Genomic DNA, 15207 nt, shown 5'->3' on the forward strand with positions numbered 1-15207 from the left:
CCAGTACTGCCCTGCCGCCTTCCCGCCGCCTTCCCGGTGCTGCCCCGGTGCCCCGGCCCCGCAGCGCGGCCCCGCTCCGCGCGCACCGGAGATGCCGCGGGGAAGGCGCGGCCGCGGCGGTCGGTACCGGCAGAGATCGGTACCGGCAGAGATCGGTACCGGCAGAGAGAGATCGGTACCGGTGGCTGTCGGTGGTGGCGACAGTCGGTGCCGGGGACAGTCGGTACTGCCGGCAGTCGGTACCGGCGGTCGGTGCCGTAGAGATCGGTACCGGCGGCTGTCGGTGCCGGGGACAGTCGGTGCCGGGACAGTCGGTGCCGGCAGCCGAGCTCGCCGTGTCCCGGGCAGACCCGGCCCGCGCCCTCCGCCGCAGCGGGCACCGCGGCTCGCTCCGGGGCCGCAGAGCAGCGCGGGCCGGTCCTGCTCCCGCCCGTGCCCGCACCGGGGATGTGGCACCGGCTGGCCTTCACTGCTGTCTGCAAAGCGCCCTGGGACGGCCCCGGTGTACAACTGCTCCTTCCTCGCCTGGAAAACTGCGGGACCCGGGAACTGGCTGAGACCGAGCCGGGAGGAAGAGAGGGAGAAGGGCGTTTAAGGGGAAAAGACTGCTGGAGAGAAGGAGAGAGCCCCAGAGAGAAGGGGAGAGGCCCCGGTGGTACCTGCAGAGCTCTCTCAGTGGGTAACAGTGCAATAAGGGTGGGGGACACCCCAAATCCCAAACAAGTGGATCTGGGGGATGAGGAGAAACCTCCCAGGCAGGCCCAAGTGGGAGCAGGGTGGGTTTTAACACACCTGGTGATCACTTCCACCTGCTCATCACAGCAACAGAACCAAGCCCTGCTTTAACTGCTGGAAACCAGGGACACACACAGGGTTGCCCACTCGGATTTTTCTCTCCCCAAGCTGTTGTGCAGGACTGCAGGGAAGCCCACCCTGGCACTAAAGCTCTGTGCAGGGTCTCATCCCACCAGTTCCCTCCTCTCACACCCCTGGGGCTGCCGTCACCCTTTGCTCAGTGCAGGTCTCCCAACTGCCACGGGAAATTAGCGGCTCCAAAGCAGCAGCAGATGGGCACAAGAAATGTTTCCAGTGCTCAAAGACAATCATTCCTCTCTGTCTCATTAAATTTTCAGCAGCAATTAGATACCCAAAGACCATGTGCTCATCTGAAAAGTCTCTCTCTCTTTTCACACATCTCCTCTGAAATGCCCGCCATACTTTGGGTCACAAATGAGAAAATATCGGGAATGTGGATTTGTGATTTTAATTATTTCACTGCCACATGTGGGAACAAACAACCCTGGTACAGTGCATGGTTTGTGCTACTGTGTCACCTCGACTGGTCCTGCAGTTTTATGACTCCCAGAATCACCATTTTCCTAAAGCTTTTGCTGAGACGTGTGATTAAGGTAGAAATTCTTTTTTTCCCCCCTCTATGCTATCGTCCAAGAAAAGCTCATTATTCTTGCAATCTGACTCATTTTTTTTCCCTGAACATTACTAGCTGGCAACACAGATATCTTGCCAACAGTACAAGATGTGACTGTTGAAACATTCATTGTTCAACTCCATTTGAATCTACTATCGTGTCTCCATGTGACCTTTTAACGCTCAGAAATTGTCTATTTTAAATCCTCGGCCCTGACATGTGTTGAAGATATTTTTAACAGACTGTTTACAGGAATTCTGGTTTCTGTTCTGGCTTTTTTTTTTTCCCCTTTTCAACAGCTTTTCTATTCATCATCCCCAAGTTTCACATGTACAGCTGCACTGAACACCAACAGGGCATTTGCCCACATGGCCTGTGAGAAATTGGACATCAGAAACTGGAGGGAAGGGAAAAAGGAACTCAGTCAGAAAAAATAGCTGCAACCTGCTAAGATTAAGATCTGAGACCTCCAGGAAGAACAGAAGGGAGGGTTACTTAGATTTTCTCTGTGTTATCGAGAGCCAAACAGGGCTAATGCATTGGAGGGGAACACTGCTAAGAAGGGCAAGTGGAATTATTTCAAATGCACCCAACATGAGGGACACGCAAGGCGTGCCAGATCACAACATCAATTCCCACTCCCTGCCAGGCTGGTTTGCATTCACCCAGACTGCTCACAAAACTCAAAGGTTAATTTTGTGTTCTCAGCCCTCGAGCTCTCCCCCTGCCTTGGGCAGTGCTCCGTGCCCCTGGATCTGCAGAATCATACAATTCCATGCTGCTGCTGGCTCAGGGGGGCCTGGTCCTGCCTGGGGAGCGCTGCAGACCCCAGCCCAAGGGTCACCACTGTCCACTCTCAGGACATTCCCAGTGGTGAGACATGGCCAGGTTTACAGGAGGGAGGATGACAACGGGACAGGAACCACGACCCTGGGTGCCTCCAGCATCACCCAGCAAGAACGCTTCCACCCAGACACACAGACAGCCCGGCTGCCCTCCGGGGTGCCAGGGGGACACGGAGGTGTTGGCACATGTGGTGAATGGTGACACTTCTGGAGGTGCATTCCCTGCTTCCAGACAGGGCCAGAAGAGTGTCCCTTGTCCTTCACCGGCACGGGACAGACAGACAAACAAACAGACAAACAAACAGAGCGACCCAAGCCGCTGCATCTCGTTGCACCAGGAGGCAAACAGGAAGCCCGAGCAGGCTGGGGAGAGCTGGGCTCTGCTCCATGTGGTTAGCACTGCTCAAGGTTCACTCTGCTCAGCGGGGAAACCGCGCCGGGCTGCAGGCGCCGGGGAGCCCGCCTGCCTTGAGACACAAAAGATGGGTTTTGTTTGCTTTTCTCGCTACAAGACCTGCAATGGGATCACAGCCAGCCAAGTGCAGCCCTGCTGGCTGGCAGTGGTGAGCTGTGGGGCTCACCTGCCTGGGCACAGCCAGGGGCCACCCAAATCCTCTGGCCAAGCCAAGCCGCTCCAGCATTTGGGGGTCACTCTTTGGCTTTGCATGTTGCACAAAAGCTCTCAGTGCCACAGGATAATCCTACACTGCTACAGGCTTTGGAGATCTATTTGAACATACAAATGTGTGTATATATATATATATATATACACATACAAATAAATACTTATATTTGGGGTACCCAGGTCCTCTTGCAAGCGAGCAGTGTGCATGTCAAGGAACAGTAGGAGAATTAGGATAAACTGCACTAAGTGTGGTTAACTGCACCTCACAGAGCACAGGAACAGGCTCAAGGGCATCCCCCGAGCCCATTAGGAGAATTAGGATAAACTGCACTGAGTGTGGTAACTGCACCTCACAGAGCACAGGAACAGGCTCAAGGGCATCCCCCGAGCCCCAGCTCTGCTCCCTGGGCTGGCCACTCCACACACCCCTAATTTGTCACATCCTGACACACAGACACCCTTCACCCCCCAAACCAGAGCTGCTCCCTCTCCTCTCCACCCAGCAGCCTGCTCAGGAGCACATTGCCTGAAGACAAACGTGACACAGCTCAGTCTTTGGGACGGCTGAGGACACCGTGGTTTTAACATGAGTTGTTTTTCTTTCAGGAAAAAGGCCACAGTTTACTTGTTGATGTTGCCACAAGAGAGATTTCAGAGACTAAAACCACAACAAAGCTTCAGCACGTTTTCCTCTTTGATGACCGTGCATTCAAACAAAAATGCCATTAAAAAACCTTCTCACAAGCTGTGAGGAGCTGATGGTGAAGTATTTGGGGGTGGGATTCAAGGACCTGAGCAGTCTGTTTGTTTGAAAAGCTTCTGAAATGGTGTCAATCTTGTGACCCCAAAATGACAGAGAGAAGGGAGAATGATGACAAAGATACTCAGCCCTCTCGCTGAAGGCCAGAGTGGCCTAATTTGATGTCCTTGCCCAGATAAAAATACTGTTTTCTTTGTGTGACTATGTATTTAAATGAAGGATAGTGCAAACTTGAGAACAACGCGTTCCTCCCTGGTTCCCCCATAATGTTGGCAGAGCAAATGAAATAAATCTCCCAAGGCATGGCCTGAGCCCGCCCAGGTTCCCCTCCTGGCCCCAGGAGAACAATCCCGGGAGGATTCTGCTCCAGAGTTAGCAGAGTGGGGATTTCTTTGGTACCTCCTGGCTGTTCCTTCCCCAGACTCTCTGAGTTATCATCTCTGCCATGCAGAGCTCGTGCTGAGGCAAAAGGCAAGTTCTGTGGGTGCTGTAAGCAGCACATCATCCCGAAACAGAGCAGGAGGCACGAGCCGAGGTGAGGCAGGAGGGGATGCTGCCCCTGCAGGGACGCGGGGCTGCAGCTCTGCCAGGGTACCGTGAGCTGCTGGCTGCAGAGTGCAGGAGATTGTTTGGGGAAAACGCCCCGAAACAAACACAAACACCAGCAGAGGTGCACGGGCTGCTGTGGAAACCCGAGGCTTCCTGGGCAGGTGAGGAGCTGTGCTCTGCCCTCAGGGTGCCAGTGTGCAGCTTCACTGTGTTTCCCTGCATGCAGAGCACCGGGATGTTCCTCTGGGGAGCTCTGCTCTCTGTGCTGAGGTCCTCAGCTGCTGGGGTGCACTCGTCCAGAGCCACAGAGCCACCTTTGCATCACTGCAGAGCACAGCTGCATCACTGCAGAGCACGGCTGCATCACTGCAGAGCACGGCTGCCACGCCAACACAGCCTCTCCCCTGGCAGCAATGCCACCCCAGGGCTCTCTCCTGCTGAAGATGGGTTGTGATACAAAACTGAAAAATGTCAGACACAAAACTAAAAAATGTCGTATACAAAACTAAAAAATGTCGTATACAAAACTAAAAAATGTCGTATACAAAACTAAAAAATGTCAGACACAAAACTAAAAAATGTCGGACACAAAACTAAAAAATGTCAGACACAAAACTAAAAAATGTCAGACACAAAACTAAAAAATGTCAGACACAAAACTAAAAAATGTCAGACACAAAACTAAAAACTGTCAGACACAGAAGGTCCATCCCTTTTCTGACTCTCCATTCTTCAGGAGGGACAAACAACTTTCCTTTCTCTTGTTTTCTTTTTTTGCAATGCAAGTGAGTGATCTATAAAACCACACATTTCCATTATGAACTGTAACTGCCTATTTAACTAAACCACGCTATTTATTCTTGAAATTACTGTTAGGGGATTCTGGATCCTTTTCTTTGCTACCGGAAGGAAAAGCCCATTTTTTTTTTTTTTTTAACCCAGTCTTCCCACACTCAGAAGCACAGCTCAAGCTCACAAAACCAGAGTTCAGTGATAAAGCCACAGTGCTAAAAAGAAAGCCCTTCATCCCGTCTGGGAATTTTGGGGGTCTTTATTAATTGTTTCCAGTCCCAGGCTCGTGTGTGGGTGGCTGGCTGCACCCCGAGGACAGATGCAGGTGCCTGCCTGTGCTAAATATTTTGCACAAACTCAAGAGTTTGCTGTATTTCAATGGTTTTTGTTTGTTTAGCTTTGACATCTTAAAATGTGTATTCCAAACTAAGCAACATTCAGAACCCAAAGAAGACACTCTCTGCATGAAAATCAGAATACATCTATGTGTTACCAAGTGAGGCAGATGCCAGTGACAAATGCTTTAAGAATTTTTTAGCAGCCACCTGAAAAATCACTTAAGAGTCAGAAATAAGTAGCAAAGGCCACTGCATGAGTCACCAGTGACAGCAAGGAGAAAAGGAATGTGAATGGAATTTTTTTCTTCTTTCTAAAATGAGAGATGGCTCTAACTGAAAGAAAATTATTTTTACTGTTACCAGAGGAAAATTTCCATTTGCAAAAAGGGGAATTTCCACCTGAGACATATTGATGAAGACTCATTTACATAGCTGGAGGTAACAACTTTTACCATGGGAACAGTGATGAAGGAAAAGCAAATTCTTTTCAGTAGCAGGAAAGTGCAAAATTTTTGTCCTCAAATTTTGGTCTAGAAATAGATAATGTTTGTTTTCATTAAGTCTTTAAAAATATTTACAAAGAAGAGAAGATGTATTTCACAGAAGGGAAGAATCCAGCCAGCCTAAACAGGACCAGGAGTGGGAAACTGTGCAGGACAAGTTCTGACTATGTTAAACACTTGGGTTATGTGCTACAAGGGCAACTGAGGCTCAAAAAATAAAAAGCTGCATTGGTGGTTATGAGAGAATAATGATTAAAAACACAGCAGCAGCCAGGTCTGAGTGAGGGGGGTCTCCCCTCTCCACCCAAGTGATTTTTCCATTTTCACAGAATGGCAGCAGGAACACAAATCACAGAGCTCAGGCACCTTGGCCCATACCACCACTCACTCACTGGGCTGGAAAAGTGTGAATATCTTGGATTGAATTGGACACAGGTCCATTTCCAGCAGGCCCAGCCCGGTCTGTACTGGGGTGTCCAGCTCACAGAGCTCCCCTTGTGCTCTGACTCAGTGTTATCCCCACTGCCCTTTTCCAGAGGGTCTCTGCTGCTCTGCTCTGCAGCTCCACATGGACCTGAAACCCAGAATTCACCCGGCACACAGAGGAATAAACCACCAGACAAAAGCAGCCAGAAAGCACCTGCAGCCTGTGCTGCCGGGGGCTCAGCAAGATGACAACTTTGCATTAAATTTCCTATTTTATTTCCTTGCTACCTGCAACAGGAAAAAACTCAACCTCTCATTTCCTTCCTCCTACCCACTTTCTGTTTGGTGTTTTGAGCAGCTGCTGCAAACCAGCTGCAGTGAGCAGCCAGATTTTCAATTTGCTCTTCTTTGGGGGCCTTGGGCAGACACCCAGAGCAGAGCCTGCTGGACAGAGGGACAGAGGGACACTGGGGGAGAGGAGAGGGCAGGGACAGGCGCTGGCAGAGCAGAACTGGCTGCACGGCACTGCCAAAAGGAGAGCACTGAGCATGGCTTTGGCTTTCTGAATCAGCCTTGGGGGTTAAATGGGAAAATGCAATGGAATCTTTGCATGCTCTTCCCACGAGCAGCAGCTGCACGGGTGTGTGCTGCCCTGCACAGCTCAGCCATGCTGCGAAGCCACGCTCGGTGCCTTTGGGAGTGGAGTGACCACACAGCCCCTGCTTTGGGGTGCTCACTCAACCCTCAAACCCTGATTGCCTTGGCAGAGATTCCTCCCCAGCCCCAGCAGCCCCCAGCAAAAACGCAAACAAAAATGCAACCACTGACTGCACATGTGATTCCTTGGGTGGCAGAAGCAGAAACATTTCAGAAGCCCTTTGACACTAAAAATACGTTGTTCCCCTCCTCAGACTTCTCCTTTAGCAGAAGGATTCCTCTCTCAGTGCCATTCCCAGTCTGGCACCCCTGTCTCCTGACTCCCACCCTGGAGCCAGGCAGATTCCAAGCACAGAGCTCCCGGTGGGCCACAGGGGCTTTTGCTGGGGGCACCCACTTGGAGCCCATTCCCTGCTAACAGCTCATGGCTCCTCCCTGCACATGATTTATTTACCCTCCTCCTTCTCAGCTGTACTGATTGCTGCTGCTCCCGCTGTGCTCCCTGCACGGTGAGGACAGACACCAGCAGCACCCAGACACAGCTCTGCCGCTGTAAGGATGCACAGAGCACACCTGGGGGTCTGAACAGACCCCTCAGATTACCAAATGACCACCAAACCCTCCAAACCTCTTGTCTTCACTGCTGAATCAGAGCCTTGAAGCCCGCAGGGATTTGAAATGTGCACCCCTCCTCTTGGCAAAACACAAATACAGGCATCTGATCTCATTTACCAGCCTGGCTGAGCTCCTGTCCCCCAGGGCTCTCATCTTCACCGAATCTTTGCCTTCCCTTATCTCTGACAATGCTTGGTGATAACAGATTTATCGGGGCACGGGGCATTGCTCAGTCCACAGCACCAGAGCATTTTCCCTTTCTCCTCCTCCTGAACCTCTTTTGTGGGGTTCCAGCTGACCACAGGAGGAAAGGCAGCCAAGCACCGACTCAACTTACAAATGACAAAAAATAGCACATGAAATCCTGCTAAGCTGCAAAAAAATCAAGATGACAACACCCACCAGACTTGCACAGGAGGGAGCTGACAGAGCAAAGTCCCTTCAGTGCCCTTCAGCCACCTTGGGCAGCAGTGACCAGCCACAGCACAATCAAACCTTGATTAATTTTTTATCACCACCTGGATGCTCGGTGTTTTCAGCCCATCACCAGATGGCAGTGCCTGCTACCTTGGCTGTGCTTTGCAGACCTTGTAGGTGCAAGCTGCTGTTGGTAAGCACATGCCCTGCCCTCCTGTGAATTAGCACAGGCTGAAGGAGCCCAGAAAATGGTCCAGGGAAAAGTGGCCTCCTTCCACTGGCAGCTGCAGGAGACACTGAATTGTCCAGCAGTGCTCCCCACTCACTGCCTTGGGATCAGTCTTACAGCAGAAAATTAAATCCAGTCACACTGCTTCTCTTATGTCACAAAAAATAGAGGAAGAGGCCATAAAAAACCCCAGCCAGCAGCATAACTGATTCTGAATGCAATGTTTTTCTCTGCTCTGAATGAGAAGTCAGCAACTCTGATTGCACGAGTGCAAATTCCCCCAAAATTTCCCTGAAACCTTCCATTACAGAGCTGAACTCTAGCAGTAATTCAGGCTGGTACCTGTTTGTTTACCTCGGTTGAGATTATCTGTTAGATCCTATGGGTGGGTGAATCACCCTGTACTACAGGGTGCAGCTGGCTGTCCCCAGGAGGGGACTCAGCAGCTCTGCAGAGGGGCTGCTCCCAGCACTGCCCTTTCCCTGCCCTCCTTGGCTGGCTGCCTTCACCGAAGAGAAGTTTCAGGTGGGAGGACCAAGAGCAGCCAAGTGAGAGGCTGTTTCCTCTGCCACACAGCGCAGCTGTAGCTGCTGTGCTGCCTGTGTGCACCACGGGTTCACAAAGCCCAGGAGGATTTGCTTGGGTAATGCAGAAAAATCTCTCTGCAAGAGAGCAAGGAGGGGGTTCCTGCAAATTCTGAACAGAGGTGCTGGGAAGACTCGTCATGGGAAACAAGCAGGAGGACAAGAATGTTTGGAATTAATCTGGCAGGCATGAATGAGTGTCACCATGAAGCCACCAACAACCAAGTGACATTTAGCACACGGTGGAGACTCGCTGTCAAATCTCATTAACTGCATCCTTGTGTCACAGCAGACAGCTCTGCCCACAGCTCAGAGACCACAGCATTACACTGCAAAAATCATTCATGAGCCAGCTGCTGGCTCTGGAAGGAGCCGTAGAATGAAGGAGAAAAAGGGAATTTGTTCACATCATTCAGAAACCTGGACTAACCAACATTCTGTCCAGGTCCCTTGCAGCCCTGGCACCAATTCCTGCACGGAGAAGTGAGGCAGCCCTTCCTGACAAGCATTTGCAGGAGCTGTGCCCACCTCTCTGTGTGTCACTGGTGGGTGCTGAAAGGGCACAAAAATGGCATTCAACCTGCAGGAGCCTCTGATGCCCCCTCCCTCCTTGTGCTGCTGCCATGTGCATGCAAAGCTCATTCATTATTTTTCATCTCTCCCCAGCCACTGATTAAAGAGGCATCTCACCCAGTTCCCCATCCCAGCAGAGTCCTCTCCTCCTCTGCTTTGGCAGCTGTTTTTCCTTCTCCTCCCGGCCCATTTGCCTGCTGTTGTCTGGCTAATTATTTTTACAAGGCTCAATAATTGCTGCAATCTTGCCCATTTCTCATCCCCTTCCCGCAGCGGTGTCTGGCAGGCAGGAGCCCCTGCAGCAGCTGTGCTCCTTGGCTGCCCACCCACCTCCTGCCGGCAGCAGGGTGCCAGAGCAGGGCTGTGCAGCCTACTCCTCTCTTTGCCTTTCCCTGGGCTCCTCGTTAGCCACAGCAGCAGCTCTGGGAGCCACTTAGCAACGTGCCAAGCCCTGATGTCACCAGCAGAAACAGCATCTCAAAACACCCAGGTGTCTCGTGGTCAGCCAAAGCATCGGGGTCGTGGGGCTCCATTCCTCAAAACCTGCTGCTTTGGAGAATTGTCCTGGACTCGCTGGCAGTGAGGCAGCAGCACAGTGATTTCAGATTGAAAATGATCTCCCGTTCCTCAGTGGTCACACTGGCTAGAGCACAGGGCTCCTGCTGCCTCCCAACGTGCAGCACTGGACAAGAGCACAGATCAGACACCGAGGTGACCCAGGCCTGTGGCAGAGCAGCTCCCGCAGCCCTGCCAGTTATTCACCTGTGAAGATGAATTACAGGTTTTAGACAGCTTTCTCCACGTTTTGCCATCTACTTATGGTCAAACAAGCCATTTCCCCCTCTCAAAACAGCAGGCAGGACACAGGGCAGCAAATACAGGAATTACACTGACAGCACAGTTCCTAACGCAACTTCTTGGTGTTTTAAGAATGCTGCCAGGCCCCTAAAAACAGAAGTCACAGCTCTTGAGAATTTTCAGTTCTTTGTGAATTTTCAGATAATAAGTGACACTGCTCTCAGTTTGGGAACCACTTCCCTGAGAGTTCACTCTTGTCCAGCTGTGCAAGCTGGTGGAAAGGGAGGGCAGCTCCTCCCTGCTGCTCCTCAGACCAGATCCTTCCTCATTTCACACACTTTGCAAGCCTGGACTGCATGGTGGCTTTCCAAGCCTCAAATCCCAGATCCTGCAGAGCCAGCACCAGTGATTCAACATTCAGCATGGTCCTGACACTGGGTACCCCCGGCTGATTATCACAAGACCCCTAAGAACAGGACAAATTCTATGTTTGTCCACTCAAGAGCAGCTGAGGAAAACAAAGAGGAGAATGCATGGATAGCTCTGCTGCACCAGGCAGGGCGTTCATGGGGAGCACACAGACAGCACAGAGCCACCTCTGTGGGACAGAGTCACACCTGGGCAGCACACAAACACCCCCTGCCTTTTCCAGGGCCTGCACCCACACCTCTGCAGGTGTTCCCAGGGGTTTCTTCCAACCGCCAGCCCCGTCCTGCTCCCTTGCAGCTTGTTGTTTCTAAGAGCAGTGGTGTGAAAAAACAGGAAGCCATGCAGAGAAGAGGAGAATACAGATTGAGGCATGAAACTGCAGTAGCCCCGGCTCCCCCTGCGCTCACCCCACCCCCTCTTCCCTTCCCACCCCCTCACCACAGCCGCCCTCGGTGAGAAATGCTCAGCTCTTGCCGGGAACCCGGGTGCGGAGCTGGCCGGAGAGCTCGGCACGAGGGGAAACCCAGCACAGGGCACTGCAGCTCCCCGGGCACCAGGAGGGCCCCAGTCGGGCTCTGCTCCACACCCGCTCCATTCGAGCCCTCCAGGAAAAGTTCCTAACTCCCCCGTCCTCAAAAGCTCAGGTTTGCTGCTTCAGAGATGCCCCGAGGAGCGTTCTGCAGGCTGAGCTCCATCCGCTGCAGTCCCAACAGTGCTTGCAGCACTCCATGCCCATGTAATTGTTTAAGGAATGAGGGTCCTGAGGCACATCTCTTTATTGAAGGAAGCCAGCAGATCCTCTTGTCTACAGCTCTCCATTCACAGCTCTCCCAGCTCACCCCACGCTGGCAAATTGTGACACAAATTTTATGTTTTGCAGGACTCTTCATTGCTCACACCCTTATCTCTTCAGTCTCCAACACAAGGCTGAGAGATTGAAAGGGTGGAGATGGAGAAAGAGCAAGAAGTCAGGGCAGAAACACTGGTAGGGGACAGAAAAGTCAAGCAAGCCACCAAAACCACACCAGGACCTCAGCTTCCACGGCAGAGAAAATATTCCCAGCTCCACCCAGCACATAACCATGGCTGTGCTATGTCTGGATACACCAGGAAAGGAGGAAAGGCCTTGGGAATCCTGGTGTTGCTGAAAGCCAGGACAAAGCCAAGCACCACACACAGCCTCGCTAGTGCTCCAAAATCCAGGAGAATTCAGGTGGGATGAGCCTGCAGAGCCCGGGCCACAGAGGGGGCACAAATGGCCGGGCACATCCCACGTAAAACCATGGTTAATCTGTAAAACCAAGGATGAAGGACAGGCAGGAGGCCACACAAAGAATTAGACAGTCTGATATCTGCTGGTGGGAAAGGGGAATGCTCTCTTTCCTTAGTCCTGCCCAAAGCCTCTCTGCTGTTCACAAGGGCATGTGCTGGGCTGGAGTTTATTTATAAAACCTATAAGAATGTTGATCTAAGGCTATAACCCTCAGAAAAATAAGCAGAGGTCAGTTTTTCTAAATGCAGTCACAAACCCCAGGGAGAATCTCACCAGAAGGACCCTGGGCTTTCAGAGGGAAGCAGAACTCAGGAGAGGCCCCAGCACTTGTGAGCTGCCCAGAAAAGCGTGCAAACCATGAGCCATCCCCTGGTCCAAGTGCAGCCCATGCTGCAGCTTTCTGTTCCAGCCACAGGAGCGAGGCAGGGCCTGCAGGGGGCTCGAGGGTGCCTGAATGAGCCTGGGGGGATTCCCAGCCCCTCTCTCTGCTGGCAGAGGTGGCCAGCCTTCCCAGGCTCTTAGATTTATTTTTGTCTTTTTAAATCACCGATGAGGAAAGATGCTGCTACAAGTGGTGATTCAGAGCAGGGCCTTTATCTAAATGCTCTGAATCATGCTTTGTGAGACCATCCCTGCTGACAACCAGGAGCCTCTGGAGAGGGCAGACAGCAGTGGTTAACTCTCGTGTGCATCAGAGCACCCCCGTAAGAGGCTGAGCTGTTTGCTCGGCTCATTATCCAAACAAAACAAAGAGCCGGGGCGGGTGCAGCTGGAGGAGGAAGAACTCGCAGTGTGCAACCCAAATGTTTAACCCGCAAACAATCAGCCACGGCCATCCACTGCTCTGATCGGGATTGCCACGAGCTCCTCACCTGAGGGAGAACTCGCCAGGCCCAGCACGGTGGGGATGCTGCTGGGTGGGCAGGAGGAGCCCCGCAGCTGCGGATGGTGCTGACCCTTCCCATCTCCATTCCCATCTCCATTCCCGTGTCCCATCTCCCATTCCCATCCTCGGGCAGGCTTTCAGAAGCTCTCTTTGGCGCCCATCCACGGTTCCGTTTTCCGGGGGTCCCGGTGCTGGGCGGGGGCCCCTCGGGGCCGCCCGGGCCACCCCGGGGTGCGGCACCCACGCCCCATCCAGCGGCACCGGGAGAAGCTGCGGGGCCCAGGCCAACCTGTCCAGCGGCAGGTTGCTGTAAACGGCAGCAAATACCTGCACAAAAGCGCTTTATTGCTGTGTTCCCCCCGTCTGGGCTGGGCCCTGCCCCAACACAAGGCACAGAGGGACGAGAATTCCCCGCTCGGAGCCCACTAAAGCCAAAGGTGCCCGAGCGCCTGGCAGCCGCGGGCAGAGCCCCTGGGAACACCCGGCTACGAAATTCACTTTACACACGCTTACAGCCTCTCATTTTTAAGGGAACAATCCCGGCAGGAGCTATCGTTACTCGGGGGCACAAAAAAGCAGCTCTGCCGGGGCCAGCCCGAGGGAACAAACCCAGCTGGGGATCGGGACACCCACCCAAAACTCGGGAACAAACTGAGCTTGGGACACCGACCTGAAACCCAGGGGAACAAACCAAACCCAGCTCGCGACACCGACCTCACGGAGAAACGGCCACGGCTCGGCTCGGCTTGGCTTGGCTCGGCTCGGTCCTTCCCGGCAGGTGGATGGTGCTGGGCCGCTCCAGAAGCACCCCCAGGTCAGGCACAGGAGTCTGGGGGGACCCCCGGGCTGTGGGGACCCTCCCGAGCTGCAGGTGTGAGGGTGAGGAGGGTGAGGGGCGCTGCCCCTGCCCCCTCCCCTCAGCTCACCTGGGCGCAATCACTGCCGGCCCTTCGGAATTGGGCACAGCTGCCACTCGGCTGCAGGAGAGGGTTTTCTTCTTAAAACAAAACAAAACAAAAACAAACAAACAAACAAAAAAACACCAACAAAAAACCCCAAAGAACAAAAAAAACCACAAAACACAAAAACCCAAACAAAAAACAAAAACAAAACAACAAAGCAAAAACAAAAACAAACAAACAAAAACAAACAACAAAAACAAACAGAAAATAAAAAAAATAATAATAAAAAAGAGAGTGGAAAAAAACCAACAAAAAACCCCCAATGAACCCAAAAAACCCAAACGGAAAAAAAACAAAACAAAAAAAAACCCCCCCAAAAAAAAACCAAACCGCAAAAAACAACCCCAAAAGCACCACCAAAACCCCCAGAGAAGCCTTCTTTAAAAGCCCCTCCTGGGGCTGGTCTCAGCCTGCCCTGGGCCCAGCACAGGCTCCTGAGGGTTCCATGCACTGGACCTGGGCAGTGGAAAACACAACTGTGTTTCCAGCACTGTATTCATCGTGTTGGTGGGATTTAAATACGACGTTTAGAATCAGTTTTTAAGTATAAAAGTTAAAAAATAACAACTATAAAGCTGAATTTTAGTTGTATCATCTTTCAAGGAAAGCATCAACATAATTTAAATGCTTTCAGAAGGCACAACTCTTAGGAAATACTCTTTATTAATATAACATACAACAAGTGCTGCTCCTCACATAACAGTATTTGAACTCTTCTCTCTCATAAACTTAAAACAGGGTTCTTGTTGGAAGCATATCTTGTCTCTGAACCCTTATTTTGAGAGAAAAGCATAAAAACTACTCCCCCTGAAATCAAAAGGGAAGAGATCCTTATGCAGTAATTACAGCATTGTTTATAAGAAACACATTAACAATGAACGTATGCAAACATACATAACCAGCAACAATATAAAAAAGTATGAAAAATCCCATAAAAATTTAAACTTTAAGTACAAACCTACAAGATTTCCAGTATTAATCCAAGTGTCTTTGGTATTTGTTGGTGTTTAAGGGATTTTCCACGTAAAACAGACCTATACTGCTTTTCCATAGACCTCGAAAGAAAACCTCCAAAATAAATTAAGGACTCTTGAAAAAACAAGTTCCCTGCACGAGGCAAGGGCTGGCCTGTGCAGGACGCTTCCGACCCGGAGGAGGCGGCACCGCTCGGTGCTGCAGCTGCCGCTCAGGACACCAAAATGACAATTCTCTCTTTGGGGCGGTGGAGAAGCCTCCTCGGGGCGGGCAGGAGCGGGGCCAGGACGGGTCCCGGTGGCTCTCAGGAGCCCCGAGCCCGGCCCGGCTCTCAGCGGAAGGCGGGGGACAGCCGGGCCCCGCGGTCTCCGGTCCCCGGCGCCCAGGCCGGCAGCGGCAGCGGCGGCCCCGGGCAGCGGCGGGGCAGCACCAGCAATGCCCAGGGCCCCGGCGGCCAGCCGGAGCGGGGGCTCGGCGAGCATCCCGGGGGGCGGCGGGAGCCAGGGGGCGGAGGGGCCCGGGGGGATCCCGGGGGACAAGGC

General features: G+C 52.3%; 1 protein-coding gene across 1 annotated transcript in view; it reads right to left on the minus strand.

The window, feature by feature from the left end:
• The window catches only part of PIK3CD (phosphatidylinositol-4,5-bisphosphate 3-kinase catalytic subunit delta), a 35969-nt gene extending 22255 nt beyond the window's left edge, over positions 1-13714 (minus strand). The window contains exon 1 of the mRNA XM_039727773.1: positions 13443-13714. The gene's annotated coding sequence lies outside the window, so the exon portion shown is untranslated. The remainder of the gene's footprint in view (positions 1-13442) is intronic.
• Positions 13715-15207: the final 1493 nt, after the last annotated feature.

Source organism: Passer montanus, unplaced genomic scaffold (genome assembly GCF_014805655.1).
Source record: "Passer montanus isolate IOZ18808 unplaced genomic scaffold, ASM1480565v1 scaffold62, whole genome shotgun sequence".
Taxonomy (NCBI): Eukaryota; Metazoa; Chordata; class Aves; order Passeriformes; family Passeridae; genus Passer; species Passer montanus.